The sequence below is a fragment of the Callorhinus ursinus genome, unplaced genomic scaffold (genome assembly GCF_003265705.2).
Source record: "Callorhinus ursinus isolate GAN/ISIS: 27379988/994484 unplaced genomic scaffold, GSC_fseal_2.0 scaffold10, whole genome shotgun sequence".
NCBI classification, from domain to species: domain Eukaryota; kingdom Metazoa; phylum Chordata; class Mammalia; order Carnivora; family Otariidae; genus Callorhinus; species Callorhinus ursinus.
The window spans coordinates 80,941,470-80,962,327 of NW_027397072.1; the positions used below are offsets into that span (position 1 = coordinate 80,941,470).

Consider the following 20,858-nt stretch of genomic DNA (forward strand, 5'->3'; position numbering starts at 1 on the left):
TGCTGGGCATGGAGCCTACTTAAAAAAAAAAGAAGAAAGTAGTTGTTGGGGCAAAACACGGGTCTCCAGGGCCAGCACTCTCCCTCCAGTGGGGACACAATCCTCAGGGTATCAGGAACAGTGTTCCTAAAGCAGTTCCAGAGGAGAGATAGCAGGACATTCATTAAAGAGCCTGAGCCTTTAAATTTGGCCAGGTCACTGGAGCCAACCCCAGATGGCATCTGGCTCCCCTTTGGGGAGTGGCACCAGGAATCAGCCTGGTTCTAAGAACTTCAGGAAGGTTTTTTTCCAGGGGAGGGGCGGTGGGCAGTAAAGTGGAAAAGACTTATAAATAAGTGATGGAGGCTGATATTTGCCCTTTTCATCTTTTCAGCTGTATGTCCTTGTTCAGGGCTGGCAGCTTTAAAAAGCCATCCAGTAGGGGACATTTGACACCACATCAGCCCCTCTCAGGGCAGGAACCAAGGCGAAGAGCATGTGGAGAGACCCCTTCATGACCTGGCAATGATAGGAAGCCAACTGTGTGGGTAAGAAGCAGATTGGCAGCAGCTAGTTTCACGTAGTGCCGGGAGACTCTGCTGAACAGGGAAAGCTGCATGGTAACTGTGATGAAGAACCAGCAGAAGGAGAGAGGAAACAACCAGGTGACATGATATGGAAAGTTCTCCAAGGAAGCTTTCTTGAGTTCAACCCTTCTTCTCTGTTTTTTTTCTAGAGAGGTGGTAGGTGTCTTGGGACCTTGGACGGGAGCCCTGCCAGGCTGCTTTACTGGCTTTGCTTTGCCCTGAGTGCTCCCATCCTGGGCCTCCTGCAGTGCGGGAGGTCCTTCTCAGTGGCCTCCAGAAGCTGAGAGCCTGGCTTCTGCCATTCTTCATGCAGGTCCTGCAGCAGCTCCTGGCCACCCAAGAAACTTCCCACGAGGCCCACTCATTTCCACAGAGACTAGAAATAACCAAGAGAAGAACCTACTGTTATTAGGCTCAACTTATTAGGGCCAACTTGAGGTCTCACTATGTCACTGATGATTATGTGATATTTGCGTATTTACTTTGCTCCAGTCAGTACCAGGCACTGGAACAATCTTGGAAATAACAATGGAACACCATGACCCTCTGGTTGACCAGTAGTCTTTGCTGTTTACTACATCAAATATTAGATGCAATGAAATGCAGACATTACTTTGCCTTGCTCCAGAGCTGTTGAGGCCAGTTGGTTAGAGGACTATAGACATGAGTCCATGGGGTCAATTTCACACCCTCCACCCAAAGGACCAGTTAATTTCTTCTATGACAGGTGACAGCTAGTGTACCTTGTTTGACCAGCCCTCTTATAGATGCAGACTCTAAGTAGGTACATGCTAATACAATAACACTCGTAGGTTTATTCACAGTGTATGCCTTCCTAATGTGCTAAATGTGCAAAAGACATTTACCTCTGCACGTGACTCTTTTACTAGCAGCATATAATTAAGGCTTTCATTTGGGTTGAGCATATAGCCACATAGACTGCAGAGTAGTATTAGGTCTAAAATTCATTTTATTTTCAAAGAATGTTTAATTGCACCTGACATAACAAAAAGACTTCCTTTTGTAGCTTTCACTGATGAGATAGCCAGACCCATGTATATGCTCTCTTGTACCTGAAAAGTCCAGTCTCCCTCTAACTCATGTTCAGCATCTGACCACTAATGTCCTATACCATTACAAGGAAAAGAAAAGAAATCTTTAAGTTCATGTCAAACAGAATTCCAATTCCTCATGTCACATTTTATGCACAGCAAGCTTTCTCTCCCTCTGCCATAGTACGTATCTCTTTCAGCTAAACAGTGACTACTTTTGCCTACTTCAGTCTAATTGGTTTCTAGGTTATCCAGTTAGTCTTATTTCACCTTCTAAAAGGGCACCAGCTGTGCCTTATCCTTGCACAAAACCATCTCTGATCTGGGGTGCTTAATTTCATTCAGTCCTTACAATTATTCACTTTCTGTGGATGTACCAAGTGTCTTCAGGCAATAGATGTATTTTTAAATAAAGCTAAAGAGTATAATGCATTTGGTCAAGAATGTACAATGTAGTTAGTATCTGCACGGACAGAGCATTACAGAGAACAGACAACTGCATGTTTCATTTTCACCTGGAAGAGACTTTCCAAGATCATTGGGCTCTAAACCAATAAGCCATGGAGACTTTCAAACTATACTGGAGCAAAACAGTCTCATTGGAGAGAGTCCAAATTGCTATCACATGTTAAAATTTTCATTGGTCTAGATTCATCTACAGAGTGTCTGGTTCATGCTCTAGTTAAAATTGATTGGGTACACCACATTCACAGGCATGAATGTGTTGGGAAAGAAACTCCACACAAAGCACATCTTTGCTATTTCTTGATCTGAAATCCATGACTGGGAGCACCTTGGAGACATACCATTTCTGTAGAGGTTAATTTCTACCAATCCACTGCTTCCCCCCTCCCCAACTTTTGCACAGGTCACGTGAAAGGCTGGCCACATGTGGTATAACAAACAGTATTATCTGCAGAGGAACTCTGAGAATGTATGGAATGAAAGGGAACAGCCTTCATTCATCACAGAATGCTCGTAAATAATAATTTGTAGAGGAATACATTTGAACTCTTGCTACATTAAAAGTGGGATTTTTCTGAAGTCTGATAGAAAACTAAGCAAACGCAAAGTGAAAAGTGGTTTCCTTTTTTGCAAAGGAACAGTAGTAATTAAGTGAGTCATCCTATTTGAGCTGTCCCATAACCTCAAAAGGCACCTGTTCAAATCATAATCATGTGCAAAATTGTAAATCACACCCTAATTCGTTTAATAATTTTCTAAGAGAACGAGCAAAGGCACACTAATGCAATTGGTTTTGGGTTTGTGTAAATACATTTTAAAGGTTTTTATTAGCGCAGAGGAATTATTTTGAAAAGCAATTTTAAAATGGTAGCATTACCTGACTTTCTGGTGTGACAGACCTTTGTCTTTCCTCACAGTTCATATTATTCTTTGGTAAAAACATACTCCAATAGCTCCCAGCTATTCTGCATGGAATTATCTCACGATATCCTCACCATGAAATGAATTTCACTAAAGCATCTCCAAACAAAACACATTTGACACATCTTTCTGAAAGCAGCTAAAGGATAGCAGACTGCATTTCATCTAGTTGCGTGACCCCCTTTTGCTAAGTAGGTAGTGAATCCCCCAGCAGAGGGAGGCAAGGAAAGTGTTTTATAAAGGGCATATGCCTATATGCTTTCTTGCAGGACAAAAGTAAACACATCCCTGGGTGGCTCAGTTGGTTGAGTGACTGCCTTCGGCTCAGGTCATGATCCTGGAGTCCCAGGATCGCGTCCCGCATCGGGCTCCCTGCTCGGTGGGGGGTCTGCTTCTCCCTCTCACCCTGCCCCCCTCATGCTCTCTCTCTATCTCATTCTCTCTCTCAAATAAATAAACAAAATCTTAAAAAAAAGTAAACACATCCCAATAGGTGCCTAAAGATTGTTAAAGAATGTCTTATGAATAGAAGCTTGCTTTCACCTGGGTTAAAAACCAATAAAATGAAGATGCCAAAGAGCTAGTTCATGGTGCAAACAGTTGTTGAGATATCTTTCTCAAAGACAATCTTCACATGCCATCACTGGGCCAGTGCCTCTCATCCATACCTGCCTGCAGTGGAGTGGCCCAGGTCATACATCTGATCATTCCCCAGCCAGACCCCTCAGTTTGTAACGCTTCTTAGAAGCTTGCAGATGAAGCAGATGAGTGAGGAGCAGCTGAGGTGAGAGGCCAGGGAGAGCTGGAGAGGGCAGATGCCTGATCACCTTCTAGTTCCCAAGCGGTTCTGCTGTCCCTCCTGAAATTGAGTTCTGCAAGATTCCTCTGTGTTCTCTGACGGACTGCTTTTTTGCACGAGTTAGTGTCAGCAGATTTCCTTTTCCCTTAACTAATTGATGTGTTTCTAATACTTGTCATTTATTTCTTCAGTGAGGATTCTGGGAGAAGCAGGGTGCTCCCACATCAACCTCGAGGTGATCATTTCAAAGCATACTTGGTGTATCATGGCTAAGCAGAGGGATGGCTAGATTTGAGCCTTTCACTCAATATATATTTATAAAGCACCTCTATGAGCCATATGCATGCCAGGGCCTGGGGGAGTAAGGACATGTTGCAAAGGTATCTACCCTCATAGTCCCCCACAACAATCACTGTTCCTGACAGAGACATAGAAATGAAAATAGGGCTACCCCAAAAGATTCTGTAGAATTGAACACATTAGATAGTGGTCCCAGTCTAGCTAGGGACCTTGTTAGAGTGGACATATAACTCAGGGCCATAGGGTATGCATCATGGCAGGGAACATAGTGAAGACAGAGCAAAATCTCAGGGGCCCAAAGAGCCCTCAATAGTAAGGGGGCACAAGTCCTCCCTGGAGGGATGGTGACTGAGGTCTAACCATGGCCAGCTACAGACAATGGCCATGCCGCCACCAGAGTGGGCAGCACCCATGAAGACAAGGGCATTGACTTTGCGTGCTGGGGGCCAGGGAAGAGGACAAGGCCTGAGAAGGGACCCATGTTGGGTGGGGTTTGCCTGGAGCAGTGCAGGTTTGTGCCTCCTGCCCTTGTGCAACTCTTTCTTGCTCCCTTTTCCATTTTGCAGAATGCCCTGCCTTAAACCATGAGTTATGTGGTTCTCCCACACAGTAAGCCACCTCTCTCCCCACTGTGGCCTCTGGCCATCTTGGGGAAAAACAGGCGAGGGAAATGAAACAGAGATAAATCATGTTTCCCTAAAGAGACTGGGCATGATCTCAGAGGACGGACTGAATCATTACATTGGACTCACTTTAGCAGTTTGGACTAAAATATAGATGCCCCTGCCTTGTACACAACACGTGCAGAAAAGAGCAGCCCTCCGTAGGGTCTACATGACTGTAAGTATAGAGGAGCACCAGAGGAACATAGTATTTGCCTCATTTCACAGGGAGGAAAAGGAAACTAGAAAAGACGTGAAGTGACTTTGTCCCCAAATTATCCAGCCACTAAGCAGCAGAGCACCTGGGGCACAGGCTTAGCCACTCTGCTGGGGGAAGTCTACATGGCAGTTTCCTCGGTTACACAATGGGCAGTACAGTAGCTACCACCCAGTGTAGCTGTGAGGCAAAAAGATAGCCGATAAAGCCTTTAGCGCAGTGCCTGGCATAGTAAGTGCTCAGTAAACTTGACCATTGCCTATTTTACAACTTTCCTTGGAAAGAAGTAGTTACAATGATGTAGGGTATTTTGAAATTTTTAGTGCGGTGATATTATTATGGTCATGTTTGTAAAGAGAATCCTTATCTGTTTTAGAGATACACATTCAAATATTTACAGATGAAATGAGAGGATGTCTGCGATTTTCTTCAAAATAACCCAGTTGGCAGGGGCGGGGAGGAAGAGAGGGGAGGATAGAAGACATGAGCTTGGCAGGTACTGATGACAGTGGAAGCCAGGCCATGGGGTTGAGGGAGCTCATTATACTCTCTCTCCACTTTCACGTGTTTGAAATTGTTCTAATGGGGGCGCCTGGGTGGCTCAGTTGGTTAAACGTCTGCCTTCAGCTCAGGCTGTGATCCCAGGACCCTGGGATCGAGCCCTGCGTTGGGATCCTTGCTTTGCGGGGAGTCTGCTCATCCCTCCCCCTCGGCCCCTGCCCCCCTCCCCGCATTCATGCTCTCTCCTGTGTGCTCTCTCAAATAAATAAGAAAATCTTAAAAAAATGTTCATAATAAAAAGAAATATTCATAAAATATATATATATGTATATATATTTGACTGTATTCTGGGGGATGATGCATAAAAGACATTTATACACTTATAGACACACACACACACACACACACACACACTAGTTTCAGATCTACCTAGAACACTCTTCAGCATGAGGAATATACAAACATATGTTATTAACAGTATAATTAACACTAGTATTTTATCAATATACGATTAGTAGGACGTTGGTTTGGTGTTCTGTAGAACACTCTTGCAAGTAAGTGTTCTGTACATGCATACAAAAAATTCTTCTTTGGAACCTCCCAAATACTATATTTCTGTCTTGGTGATTCACAGATGTATTATATTAAAGGAGCTGAGCAGTCCTGCAGTAGATAAGCCTGTTTAACTCCATTTAACTTAGTGTTTCCAAGTTTAATTGTCTACAGATTCCCACTCCCTCCCCATTTATTTGTCTGTTTTTACATAACACTGTTCACCACTGATAAACATCCTGAAGGATACTGGGGTTCCATGGAATCCAGTTTGGGAAACATTGGTATGAGCTATATCACGGAATAAGTCAGATCTTGTGGGCTGTCCAGGAAGTGTAGGCTGCTGTTAAACAAATGGTTTCTAGAGGTTTAGCAAAAAAAGGAAGTTTAGTGTCCTTGTCCACTTTTCTTCTCCCTTCTCTCCTTCCCCATGGCCCCAACCACCAACAGCCACATACCCAGAGAAGAGAAAGGGGTGGCCTCGTGAGCACATCTCACTCCTCTCCCAGGGGAGCAGCGTCTCTGACTGGGGTGTGAAGGGGGGCAGGAGAAACAGTTCTGGTTCCTTGGGGCTCTGGATGGAGGCTCAGCTCCCACTCTTCCCTCCCACAATTGCACACAGCTCAGGCCTTCTGAGGGCAATCAGGATCTAAGTCAGAGTTTGGTGGTTCTATCCAAGGAGAGATAACATAGGAAATTAAAAAAACATATGCAGTCATGTTTTATACAGTCAGCATTCTGATACGATGCAAATGAATTTTCTTCGCTTTTCCTCTTCACTAGCATTCGAACTCATGTTTTAGCTGAGCACGGAAAAGCACTATGAGAACTGAATACACTGATCAGTTTGGCATTTCCTTGCTCTGGAAGTTTAATAAAAAAAAATAATAATAAAAATAAAAAGAGTGTGATCACAACTGCTCAAGAAATATGCTGAGAGTCACAGAATGTTGATTCACAGACTCACTTTTTATTTGTCCGCCCACCACACAATTAGCCACTTCCCCTTCCTGACCCTCGTGCAGCCCAGCCAAACACCCTTCCTCCTCATTCTTTACTCTGTCAGTGGCCGCCAGCGCCTCTGAGATCCTGGAGTCTGCCCTTCCCCTCCGGTCCCCTCAACTGTATCTTCCCTAGCCTTCCTTTCTTTCTGTCTCTGGTCACGTGGGGGGCTGGGAAGACTAAGGAAATCTTGTGCCTAAAAATGCTAATCCCTAACACAGTTGTTGTTACCATTACATCACATTTGCTCAGAAAGCTCATAAAACACTATCATGGGCGCCTGGGTGGCTCAATTGGTTAAGCGACTGCCTTCGGCTCAGGTCATGATCCTGGAGTCCCGGGATCGAGTCCCGCATCGGGCTCCCTGCTCGGCAGGGAGTCTGCTTCTCCCTCTGACCCTCTTCCCTCTTGTGCTCTCTGTCTCTCATTCTCTCCTTCTCAAATAAATAAATAAAATCTTTAAAAAAAAAATAAAACACTATCATGTCCATCCATTTACGGAATATTTTTGTTTTGTAGGTAAAAACAAAGCAAAACCCATTCCCTAGAGAGAAGCAGTTTGCTCAAGATCATACAGTTGCAATTTGTATTGCAACTAAGTTTATGACCTAAATTTTTGCTAACATCCACATTTCTGTCATACTCTGGATCCTCAGTTTGTCAAAAATGATTGTAGTGATGTAATCACACACCTGAGGATTCTTCTTCTCTATAGGTATGAGCCTATAGTTTCAAATATTCACACAGAAATTATGTAGATTTGAATATCTGATTCTCTAGCCTCATCTCACCTTCCCAAAGCACAGAACGTGCAGTTCCTTGAGGAGCTGCCCATTTGCATATCCCAGTGCCTTTGCACAACCCACTCTTTCTGCCTGGAATCTCTAGGCTTCTGTTCATCTTCTCCCGGCTAACTTCTGTCCAGCCTATTTCAGCTTAATCTCTCCTTGTCCTGGAAGCCTTTCCAGACCCCCTCTTCTTCAACCAATTTAAGTGGGGAGGTTCCCCAGGGCCCTCCTCTACCCCCTGGGCTCTATTCCATCATAGTATTGTTTATACTGGGCTCTAACACTCTGTGTGTTCGGCCGTCCTTCCTCTATATAGTGAGCTCCTTAAGGCAGGGACTGACTAGCACGGTGCTGGACAGATACTGGTAGGTGCTGAATAAATGTTTGTTGAATGACTAAAGTAATGAGAAACATCCTCTAGAAAGAGATGATAAGGAACTTGAGTTTTGTGTTTCTTAAAAAAAGACCATTTCTTGCATTGTTTGCTTACAGCATAACATTTTCTATTTCATAAGGTGGGGTGGTGTTTTTGCTTGGACCCATCCTAGAAGCCATCACTTGAACTTCCTGACTTTGTTGCCTTTGCCACATCAGATACAGCCCACCATAAAGAGGCCTGCTGCATTTGATTTCCTCTGCAAGGAAGAAAAACAAAACAAAACAAAAGTCTCAATTTATCACAAAACCCAGCACAGGAAAGCTTAAACAATGGCTCCCAAACTCAGCTCTCACATTGCTGAAAAAACTATTTGTCTTATCCAAGGAAGAGAGTTCCTCAAATCCAACAAAGGCAACTCTTCTTCCTGGATAAAGCAGCTTTGCCAGGAATGAGAGGAACATTCACAATACAGGTTGATGGTCAAGTGACTTTTGTGAACCCAAAAGACTAGTCGAGGGAGGAGGGGCTGACAGGATCCCACCGAGGAATGGATCCATTCAGTTTTGAGGATGAGATGGACAACAGCTATGACTTACAGCATCTTTGGACAATACACAAGTTTAAAAAATACACCATGAAATCATCAGCTGTTTTGGAGGAAGCTGAGGGCCCATTGAGTCTCACATGGTTGTACAGTTGGTGAAATAGAGATTCTGTCCCTGTTTTCATCTTGTACCTTCCTCTGCTAACTGCTGAGAGTACCTGCTTTCACTTCATTTAATAGTGACCTCCTACTGTGTGATGTCTGTGTTATTAGTTTCATTATTTGTCGAGCATCCTCTGATCTCATGACAAAATTAAAAATCCTTTTTCCCTCCTTTTTTGTTTTCTTTGGATTAATTTAATATTTTTAGTATTCCATTTCTTAACATCTAGTAATTTGGAAGTAACATCCTGTGTCTACTTTTTGTTTTTAAAGATTTTATTTATTTATTTGACAGAGAGAGAGACAGCGACAGAGGGAACACAAGCCCGGGGAGTGGGAGAGGGAGATGCAGGCTCGATCCCAGGACCCCGGGATCATGACCTGAGCTGAAGGCAGACGCCCAATGACTGAGCTACCCAGGCGACCCCTGTGTCTACTTTTTTGAAGATTACTCTAGAAATTACAACATATTTAACCTCTCAAAGTCTATATTAATCAATACATTTAGCCTACTCTTTGACAATAGGAGCTTAAAAACATTTAACTTCATTTACCTTTCTATCTCCTTCTAAATAAATGCTGTGATTTATTTTAATTCTATCTTTTTGCCACTCCTCAGCATTAAGATTTTGTTTTATACAAGCAGGGTTTGGTTGGCTTACCTACATACCCTCCATTTTCCTTTGCTTTGTGTTTTGTTCCTTCTTTTGTCATAGTATTTCCATCTGGCCTCACTTTTCTTTTACTTAAAGATTATCTTTCAGAATTCTCTTTATAGAAGATCTACTTTTGGAAACCTCTCTCAGGCTTTATTTCTAAAAATATCTGTATTTGCTCACTTTCTTGAAAGATGTGTACACCAGTTTTAGAAGTCTTGACTGATATTTATTGCCTTCAGTGTATTGAAGATATTATTCCACTGTCCTCTGTCTTCTATAGCTGATGCTGAGTTATCAGTCATACGTTTGTTATTTCTTTGAAGACTCTGTCTTTTTCTTTTTTTTCTGTCTTCTTTTAAGTTCTCATTGATTTTAGGGTTCTTCAGGTTTGTTATGGCGGATTTATGTGTGAGTTTCTCATATTTTATCCTGATTGGGATTTCTCTGATTTCTTGAATCTATGGATTAGTGTCTTCCATCAGTTGAGGAAAAGTTCCAGCCATTATCTCTTCAAATGTTTCTTTTATCCCATTCTTTCTCTTTCGGAACTCTGATTAAATTGATGTTAGACTCTCTCACTCTATTTTCCAAGTTTTTAAATCTCCCTCAAGTATTTTTTCTTTTTCTGTTTAATTCATTTGTTGAGTTTTTAATTACAACTATCATTATTTTTTTCTAGAAGTTTGGTTCGGTTACTATTAAAATATGCTGTATCACATTTTATAGTTTCTTATTTCTTGCAGACACAAGTTTTGTAGCTTGTTGTGAGCATTTCTTTTTAAAAATACACTAAGTAGGGGTGCCTGACTGGCTTAGTCACTGAAGTGTGCAACTCTGGATCTCAGGGTTGTGAGTTTGAGCCCCACATTGGGTGTAGAGATTACTTAAAAATAAAAAAAAACTTTAAAAATACACTATTTGTTTTATATTTTGTCTGATAATTATCTGAAGTTCAAAGTTCAGTTTCTCCAATCTACTATTTTACTTGTTCTTGCTCAAGATGCCTGGTTACTTTTCATACTTGTTTGCTTTGGCTATCTATTGGCCACTGTCCTTGAAAAACTATCTTCAGAGTTTTATCTGCTTGAGGCTGAAGATGCTTTCCTCTAAAAGAGAAACTGTGCTTATTTTTGCCAGTAGTCTTGGGACACTCACTACTAGTCCTGGAGTTGTATTAGGCCATCACGTGATATGGTTATGAACTGCAAATCCACACAAGGGCTAGCTTGTGGTTATGACTCTAGGGAAATTTTTATTTCCCATACTCTGTTCAGTATTGATTCAATTTTCTTCAAGTCTTCTTGTGGATGTTTGCTTAAGGAATAGACTTTCTGGACCCAGCTTAATGGAGGGAGGGTCTCTCCTAAGACCAACTCCACCCTGGGCATGCCCTAGGTACTGACTTTTCTCCCATTGTCCCATGAGACCAAAAAACCCCAAGCTCAATTTTGACCAGTTGACAGATGCTCCAGAAGGAACATCAGAGCTCTACTTAATTATATAGGTCTCCACTTCAATGTTTGGTTTGGTAATTCCTTATTATCTTGTCAGCTCTTTGGTGTTTTTAATATACAGTAAAAGTGAACTTAAAATTATTAGAAATCTTGGAGCTGAAACAATCTGAACATATTCCCAAACTTTAAATGGGTAAGAAGCCTGACACACTGGCATGGAGCCAGGTGTGGTATGTTAGTGCCTAGTTGGCCACTTTTGCAAAACTAAACTGGCACTGTGGGATGACTCAAACACTGCATTAAGGTGCCTGATGCTGATGCTCATCAGACTCTAGAAAGGATCTGGGTAAAAAGAATGGGTAAAAAAAGATGTTAAAATATTTCCTATATTAATTTTCATTAATTTTTAGCAACAGTATTATTCTGAGTAACTTAGCCCATTGAATTTCCAGAAGTAGAAGTCTACCATTTTCATCCAACCAGTTCTTACTCATCCATTAGGACACATTCAGGCATCAACTCCCCAAAGTATCTCCTTATCCTCCTAGTCCTACCCATGTGACCCCCAAAGCCTATCCACATGATGGTGCCATCACTGTACTTATCACACCACATTCTTTTTTAATCTTGTTTTTAATTGTGAAATATAAGGCACTACAAAAAGCACATTAAATATAAAATATAGCTTAACAAATTAGTATAAAATAGGGGTTGGCAAATGTTTTCTGTAAGGGGCAAGTTAGTAAATATTTTAGGCTTTTTTGTTCTATGGTCTCTTTCTTAACTAGTCAACTCTGCCATTGCAGTGAAAAGCAGCCACAGACAATATATAAACAAATGAGTGTGGCTGTGTTCCAATAAAACTTTATTTACAGAAACAAGCGGCAGGCAGGATTTAGCCCACAGGTTGTATTTCGCTAACTCTTTAGTAGTTTATACTAATATGTAAACATTCTTGTAGCCATCAACTGAGTTAAGAAATGGCATATTGCCTTTCTTGGACCTTCTCAATCATAATTTCTCCTCACAAATACAATTACTATACTGACCTTGATGATAATTCCATCTTTGCTTTTCTTTATAACCTTACCACCTAACTATGCATCCTTAAACAATATAGTTTTACTGATTTTAATTATTATATATGAAAACACTTAATTTTTTGCATCAGAACTCTTTTTACTTATGTTTTTAAGATTCATCCATGTTGCTTCCTCTAGCTATAGTTAAATCATTTTCTTTACCACATAGTATTCCATAGGATTGTGTTGCCATACACATTGTATGACAACACTTTATTTATCCATTCTATTATTCATGGATATTTAGCTTGTTTCCAATAGTTTGGGACTATTTTGAATAATGTTTCTACGAAATGTCTTTTGGTACACACATGCAAGCATTCTGGTTGCCCCCCAAAATTCCCGGCAGTGGAACTGCTAGGTCATAACGTATGTAATTCTTCGATTTTATTCAACATGAGAAACTGTTTTCAAAGGGGTTATAATAATGTACGCTACCATCAGCAGTGCGGAGAGTTCCTGCTGCTCCATGTTGTTAAAGATAAAAGATTGCTGGCTGAATGATCACTCCCTCTCATTCCCCACCTTAGGCAGAAAACTCAATCCAGCAGAAACTTTAAAGTGTAAAATTCACTGGCTCTTAGTATATTCATGGAGTTGTGCACCCATCACAACAATCAACTTTAGAACATTTTTATTACTCCTAAAGAAAACCTGCACACCTTAGTGGTCACTCCCTACCTCCTCCATCCTCCCATCCCTAGGCAACTGCTAATCTACTGTCTGTCTCTGGATTTGCCCAGTTTGGACATTCCATGTATCAGTGGAATCATATAATACATGGTCTTTAGTGTCTGACTTCTTTCAGTTGGTACAATCTTTTTAAGGATCATCCATATTGTAGCATGTATCAGTACCAACTTATTACTTATTTATTAATTACTAAATTAAATAATTATTTAATAATAATTCCAAATACTATGATACCATTCTCTGCACTGGGCCATGGACTTCCTTCTTGGCTCCTAGTGCTTTGAATAAGCTAATACATGTTTCTCTAACTGAAAATTACTTAATATTTTTCTAAATAAAAAGGACTATCTCCCATCTCCTTGTAAAGAGCAGGCCTATTCTCTGTCTTTGGTAAATGGAAGCAATTTAATCCACCCTGGTGAGGTGGAATGGCTGTTTTAGTAATATAAATAAGGGATGCCTTGATGTGAATAAAGTGTCAGATTCTGACGGGTGAGATTAAAGATAAAGTCCCAGATGAATTGGGCAAGGGTTCTATTAGATTTTACATCTGCTAACATCACTGAATAATGTGATACAAAATATCCAATGTCACCCTCCCTGCAGAGCAGCATCAGTGATGGGCCAGACTGACTTCTCCTCAACAGCTTTCTTAAGCCAGGAAAAGCCTCAATTTCCCTTGTCTGCTTGCTCTTTTTTAATCTAAAAAGGCTTTCAGGGCATGGGCCCTTCTGAGGCAATCTCTCAGCTCCCTCTGGCCTAAGGTAATACAAAGAAGGAAGTAGAATTATCTGAATGAACTGGAAGAAGGCTGGCCATAGGGCACTTCAACTGAAGCCCCTCTGGGACACTAGAAACAAAACAAAACAAGGACTAAAGGCTGCTGAGACTACTGACTCATACCAATTGATGATATGACCATACCAATTGATCAGTATGTTATCAAATATCAAAAGATTTAACAATAGAACATTTAGAAACGAGTACTCAGATGGAATAAATGTCAAATAGGAAAACGGAGATAATGTTATGGGCTTCTTACAAAACTTATGTCAAAGTATAATGTTCAAAATGTTAAAAACATGACTTTCAAACAAATATAGAAGGTTTATTTAACACATTAGTAAGAGATTCAGTATGACATTAAAGCTGTTTCAAAGTGGAATTTAAGAATTCATTTAGTCAGGAAAGACCTACTGAAATGGCTTTGCTAAGTGTATTTGTTTACTGAGGCTAACATTGCAAAATACTGCAGACTGGAGGCTTAAACAGCAGAAATTTATTTTCTCATGATTTGTGGGGGCCAAAAGTCAGAGATCAAGATGTTGGCAAGGGCTGATTTTTCCCAAGGCCCCTCTTGTTGGCTTGTAGCTGGCCATCTCCCTCTGTCTTCACAGGACCATCCTTCTGTGTGTGTCTGTGTCCTGATCTCTTGTTATAAGGACACCAGTCAGATTGGATTAGGGCCCATCCTCATGACTTCATTTTAACTTAATTACCTCTTCAAAAGTCTTGTCTTCAAATACACCATAAGGTACAGGGGGTTAGGATGTTAACATATGAATTTGGGGGTGGGGGACACAATTCAGCCTCTAACACTTTGTATTAGAGACAAAACTAGTTATGTCCTAACAGGGCAAGAAAACTGTAACTTTGAGTGTAACTTTCTTTACCAGACAGAAATATTTATAAACCTAACTAGACAAAAATCTACAATTAAGAATCCAGGCCAAATCAGTAGTAATTAGTAACTCAAGCAAAGGTACATTCTCTAAATAATCCTTGAGTTGGCCTGTTCAACAATGTCCCTAAGTGACATTGAAAGGAAATGCAGTCACCCTTGTATTGTAATCCCAACTTTGCATAGTTTGTTTTTTTTTAACATGTGTAACAAATACAACAAAACATAAAAACAGATAAGCAAAAATACAAGAGGTTAAGGAATTAAATGCTAAACAGTGTATATTGGAGAAACTGTGAGTCTTGAAATACACTCACATAGAATTTCTTCAGGATTATTTGTAAAAATCCATTTAGTAACACTGAAACTGTTTTATTGCCTCTTTCAATTTATATATAAATTTAAAAGTCACGATAAAACTCAACACATTAAGTATTCATTCATTATTTTGTTCACAGGTTTAAATTAAACACTGTACTGTGGGAAAAAATGGATTTGAGCAACTAACATTACTTTTTTCCATATCTGCTTAAATTTATAAGAGTTATTTTCACATGAGCAATTAATGTGTCTCCTTAGAAACGATTCTGGCATAAAGGACAGTAGAGTCAGCTGACCCTTGACTCCATAGTACTTTTTAGCTATCAACACTATGCTGGTTTAAATGGACCCTTGTGTTATCTTAATGTTTGACAGACACTCCCAGCACCCAGTCATGTCCAGGTTCCCCAAGCTATGTCAAATGGATGAGGCATTACTGCTTCTCTTTATGGTACATAAATGCTTATCTCTATGATATATATAAATGGTATATGATATATAAATGAATAATATTCTTTTTTTAAGATTTTTTATTTATTTGAGATAGAGAGTGAGAGAGAGAGAGCATGAGTAGGGGGCAGGGGCAGAGGGAGAGGGAGAAGTGGGCTCTCCACTGAGCAGGGAGCCCCATGTGGGGCTCATTCCCAGGACCCTGGGATGATAACCTGAGCTGAAGGCAGACGCCTAATTGACTGAGCCACCCAGGTGCCCCTAAATGAATAATATTCTATTTATTTTTGGAAAACCTCACTCACATACTCTATTTTTCTTCTCAATAGTAGTAGCTTTCTTACTGTTATGAGAAGCAATTTCTTTTATTATTATAAAGGCAATATATTATTATTATTATTATTAAGGCAATATATTTTTGTTATCAAACAGGCAATTTTATCCAGTCCCCTCATTTTATTTTATTTTTTAATTTTTTAAAAAGATTTATCTGTTTATTTGAGAGAGAGAGAGAGAGAGCAGGAAGAGGGGCAGAGGGAGAAGGAGATAGAGAATCTCAAGCAGACTCCCTGCTGAGTGCAGAGACCAACGTGGGGCTTGATCTCATGACCCACGAGCTGAAACCAAGAGCCAGATGCTAAACTGACTGAGCCACCCAGGTGCCCCTGGTCCCCTCATTTTAAACAACAGAGAAATGAAAAAAATTCTAGAGTTCTCTATACAAGTGGATGATTCTTAGCATATTTTCCTAGACATGGAATTGTTGAGGTAAGGAGCAAGCATGTTTAAATTTTGAAAAGATACTGTCAAATTACTCTGTAGAAAAGTTGCTTCTATTTTTCCTGCCACACGTAGTGATTGAGAAAGCCTGCCCCTTTCTTCATATGCTGGTCAACATTAGATGTTTGTGGTTTGTTTTTTAAGTCAATTAAAAAAAAATGTTGCTAATCTAATTCATGTTTTTTTTTTCTCATTTCTATTTTAAATTTTATTTCTTTAGTTATTTGGAGAGTTGTTTTTCACGTTTCATGGCTTTTGAATTTCTCTTGTGAATTCATTAATCATATTCTTTACCTGATATTCTATTAAGGTGCTTGGCTTTTTCTTATTGATTCGTAAGAGCCCTTCCTCTAGTAAAGGTTGTAATTTGGATGTTAACCATTTCAGTTGGATATCTGGCAAATATTTCCCTCTCCTTTTCTTTGTTTTATTAATTAGCTAATTAACCTATTTATTGTTTGGGTGAATTTTTGCCATGTGCAAGTCCTGTGTTTTTTGTGGTCGATCTTTTTTTTTTTTGTAGTCCATCTTTTAAAATATAATTTCTGATTCAAGTATCAAGGTAAAGTAATATATGTACCTTTGCAGCTGATATTTAAAAGAATAACTTCTTAGAAGGTAGGGACTGATGTTACATATTCTGTATGTTGTGGAGGTTGGGTAAATATTAAGCAACAACAAATTTAGGTATGTAAGGAAAAATCAATACATAATAATAACATGCTGAGAAAAAAATGATCTTAGCAGAAAAACAAAAGAATGAATACAATTTCTACCAATGTATTTAAAGGGGAGGTAAAAAGTCCACATGCAACGCAGTAGCTAATGGGAGCAACAGTTGGCTACATTCCGGATTTTTTAGAAAGTTGAAGTCCCTGGAAAAAGAACTGAAAGGCTCTGAAAAGTAGGATAATTTTGTTTAAAAATGCATGAAGCTCTTTGATAATACAGCGTCATTGGGGAAATTCCAGAAATGGAGATCTACCCACAAGAACAAAGCTAAAGTATTTTATGTCAAGAAATGAAGTAAAAATTTTAAAAGGATAATTTCAGCAACTTTACGGCTATTTTCCAGGAGATCAGTTACAACCACAGATCTGCAGCTGTGACCAGAAATTATCTGGGTTCCCCAGCATGGGATGAGAAAACAAAGGAGAGCTCTAAGTTCATACAAATCCAAGTCTATAGCCAAGAATAATTTAAGAACTCCAGTGATAAAAGATTAGCAATCGGCCTTTAAAAGAGTGTGAATAGAGTGTGTTTGTAGTTTAAAAAGAAAAAGGAAATAAAGAGAACTGAAAAGATAAACTATATTGTCAACAAACAACTGTTGTTGCCATATTCCCCAAAAGCCGTATGAAAATTCTTCAGGCACCTCCAACCCTCAGGTTCAAACTCAGGCCCCAAACCTTCTAAGCCTACCCCTGAGGTCTTGGTTAGTCTACTCTCACCTGTCCTGATAGCCAAGCTAGGAAGCCTGAGTTATCTGGGCTTCCTCCCTTCTCCTTTCCCTGCCTTATACCCAAATGATGGACAGGTGACAGTTGTTCTGAGGAACTTTCCCAGCCCCCGGTGAAGATCACATTCTTCCACTGTGCTTCTAAAAGAAAGGTGCTTTTTCAAGATTGAGTTTATCACAGCTGTTTTGTATTTATGGTCCATGTACATCCCTGGCACATAATAGATGCTCACATGGTTTCCTGAGTCGAAATTAAAACCAGGAAGCCTAGTCACCTACGTGATGTATTTTCTACGGCAGAATCAGTCTGGTTACTGTTGCAGCATTGCTGCTCCATAATCCTTGCAGATTTCATTGCTATCATTTTTATGATGAGTCTCCTCTGGCCTAGGATGCACTTTTTTTTTTTTTTTTTTTTTTTTGCAGCTGTTAGTAACTGCCTACAAAATTCTAGACTGTATCCCGAGGCTTGAATTAGTCTCTGTAAATTAATAGGCTACTGCGATCACTTTTTATTACCAAATCAAAGAGCAACCTATGATGCAAGGCATTTTGTAACCTTTGGGGAAAATATTTCTGAAAGCCAGTATTTCATGTGTCATGGGAGTGGCAATATGAGGATGTCTATTGCTTTTTAAAAAAGAGAATTCTTCCTTTTAGTCTATTTATAGAAGAAGCTTTCACATTATTTTACAAAGTGCACTTTAAGCACACTTCTGTGCTACATATATCGAAATGATGTTACTGGAGAGAAGTTTGAAAATGAGCTGCTGGAGCTGGGAGGCTAAGCTGTCTGTCACCTCTGAAGAAAACATGTCTAATTCAATTATCAGAACCAAACAGTTAGTTCCTGGTCAGGTGGACGGTAAACTGACCTTGCCCTAAGCTGGCCCTACCCTAAGAGGGATAGACGGGTAGTCATGAGAGATACATAGCCCAGCTCAAGTAGTTCCTGATGGCAGGGATTTGATCCCCGTCACCATTTTATTCCGGAATATTACCAATAAAAGACCCTTAAAGCAGTTTACTGTTTTTGAGATATGCACAAACTTCCCTTCAAACACAGGCTGTTCTGATGGACATGATGGGTTAGCAGGTGGCAAAGGGGTTTCCTGGTTTTAGGCACAGACAAAATTTGGGGGGAAAGTAGCAAGAACAAGAATAGGTTTTCACTGTCCCATAAAAGAAAAGATATTCCAGATCTGAGAGGCATTAAGAGGCACAGAGCCTGGCACACAGAGGGAGAATGTAAGGGAGCTCCAAAGAAGTATGGAGACACTGTCAAGGCCCAAGGGTAATCAGGGAGGTCTGCTCACAACAGCCCATGTTCCCCATGGCCTCCCACCCCATCCTGCTGACGACATGGCAGGAGTCTGTCTGCTCAGTGCCCGTGAGGCTTACCTGGCTGCAGTGCAGTGTTCCCCATGTGGACAGCTGTCCTATTTTTAGCTCTTCAGATGGGCCTCCAAATACCTGTCAGCCCAAGGGATGGAAGCTGGGGTTTTGCAAACGAAGGTGACCCCATCCTGCACTGTTAGCTCATTTAGACGACAGCCTGGAAGGAGCCAGCCCAAGCCTGCCCCTGAGGTTGGGTGGTGGTCCTTACTTTCTGCCGAACAAATGCTGGAAGGAAGCAGAACAGCAAAGGTGTGAAGGTATGGAAAAAAGGTCAGCTGGCCAGTCAGGCTACACATATTTAAGAGTACCCACTATCTCCTTGGTATTCTTTTAGGTGCTGGGAAAAGGGAAATGAAGTTCCTGCCCTGGAGGAGAATAAAGACAGGAAACAGGAAGGTGGGCAGGTCAGCAGTCAGGGCCAAGGATGGGTTTATAAAGAGTGAGCAATGTGGTCTATCCTTACAATGGAATAATATTCAGCCCTGAAGAGGAACGAAGTTCTGACACACGCTACCACGCGAATGATCCTCAAAAACATCATGTTAAGTGAAAGAGGCCAGACACAAAAAGCCACATATTGTGTGATTCCTTTTATATGATATATCTAGATGAGATAGATCGCCAGAGAGCAGAATGTAGATTCGTGGTTGTAGGGGTTGGGGGGAGGGTGAATGGGGAGTGACTGCTAAATGCCTAAGAAGGTCTACTTTGGAGTGTTGAAAGAACTGCCTTTTTGGTCACAGTTTCTATACTGTATGATGCAGAATGGGAGGAAACGTATGGACGGTAGGACTGCAGAGGTGGATGGAAATGGAGGTGGACTCTGAGAAGTGCTCCTGGCTCCCCTTTGTTGGGGACAATCTGAGAGATGGCAGAGGCACCACAAACCCCAGACAAAAACTAAGTACCTCTAAATCAACACAGTCCTGGTGTTGTGGACACAGGCAGAGAAGCCCAGGAATAAATCACAGAGCTGGCTGTTGAGGATACTGGACAGTCTTATGGTGAGAACCCCTGAGCAGTTTCAGCGGGTGAGAGGAAGGGAGAGGGTGTTTTAGGAGGTGTCGTGCAGGCCAGTGGCTCTCAAATTGTGCTCTGGGGATTGCTGAGTGATCTCTAGACACGTTCAGGGCCAGTTTAAAAGTATTTTCACAAGAATATTAAGTTGTAATTGGCCTTTTCACTCTCATTCCCTCACAAGTGTACACTGAAGTTTACTAGAAGCTACCAGATGTGTGGTATCGTGACTAGTTGAATAAAGAAGCAGTGATGAGAGGGGCCACTGGGTGGCTCAGCTGGTGGTGACCGACTCTTGGTTTTGGCTCAGGTCATGATCTCAGAAGCAGCTATGGGAATCTAGTTGTTTTCTATTAAGCCAGACACTAAAGAGATTTGGGAAGATATAAAACAATTCCACTCTTCCCATTAACGTTTTTTTTCCCCATTAAAGTTTTTAAAATTATTGCCTTCTTTTTCATAAAACTTATTTATCTTAATGGATTTATTATTGTCATTAATGTGAATGAATAAATATATCTTTTAAGTTCTCAGTTTTAATTTCTAACAGGGTAACTATCAATAGATAGAATTCAAATATACAAAAGCTCTTTGGGTTCCTCAAATTTTGAAGAGTGAGACCAAAAAGTTTGAGAACTGCTGGTATAGGTTATAAAATGGATCTCTTTTCATGATTTTGGTGGGACCCATGTAAAACCTGGACCATGTGCACTTTTAATTCTTTGGGGGCTCGATCATAAGAACTTTAAAAAAAAGACTGAAACTGCTGGTCAGCTAAGCTAAAAAAACACTCTACTAAAGGCTTAAGTATTTTTGAATTTTGTTTTCTAAATTGAGTATAACATCATTTCCTCACCTGAACATTTTATCATCCTGTTTCCTCCTTGATATTACATACTGCCTATTCTCTGAAATCTGGGACCTAATCCCTGTTCCAACTTTCTTCACATAGAA

At 40.5% G+C, this 20,858-nt stretch overlaps 1 protein-coding gene across 5 annotated transcripts in view; it reads right to left on the reverse strand.

The window, feature by feature from the left end:
• Positions 1-20,858, reverse strand: part of RFX8 (regulatory factor X8) — a 255,588-nt gene that overhangs the window by 66,614 nt on the left and 168,116 nt on the right. Inside the window, exon 1 of one of the 5 annotated variants that reach the window (XM_025868768.2) lies at positions 18,891-18,946. The exons of the other annotated variants lie outside the window; for them this stretch is intronic. The gene's annotated coding sequence lies outside the window, so the exon portion shown is untranslated. Of the gene's footprint in view, positions 1-18,890; positions 18,947-20,858 lie in introns of those variants that run through there. 5 annotated transcript variants of the gene reach the window in all.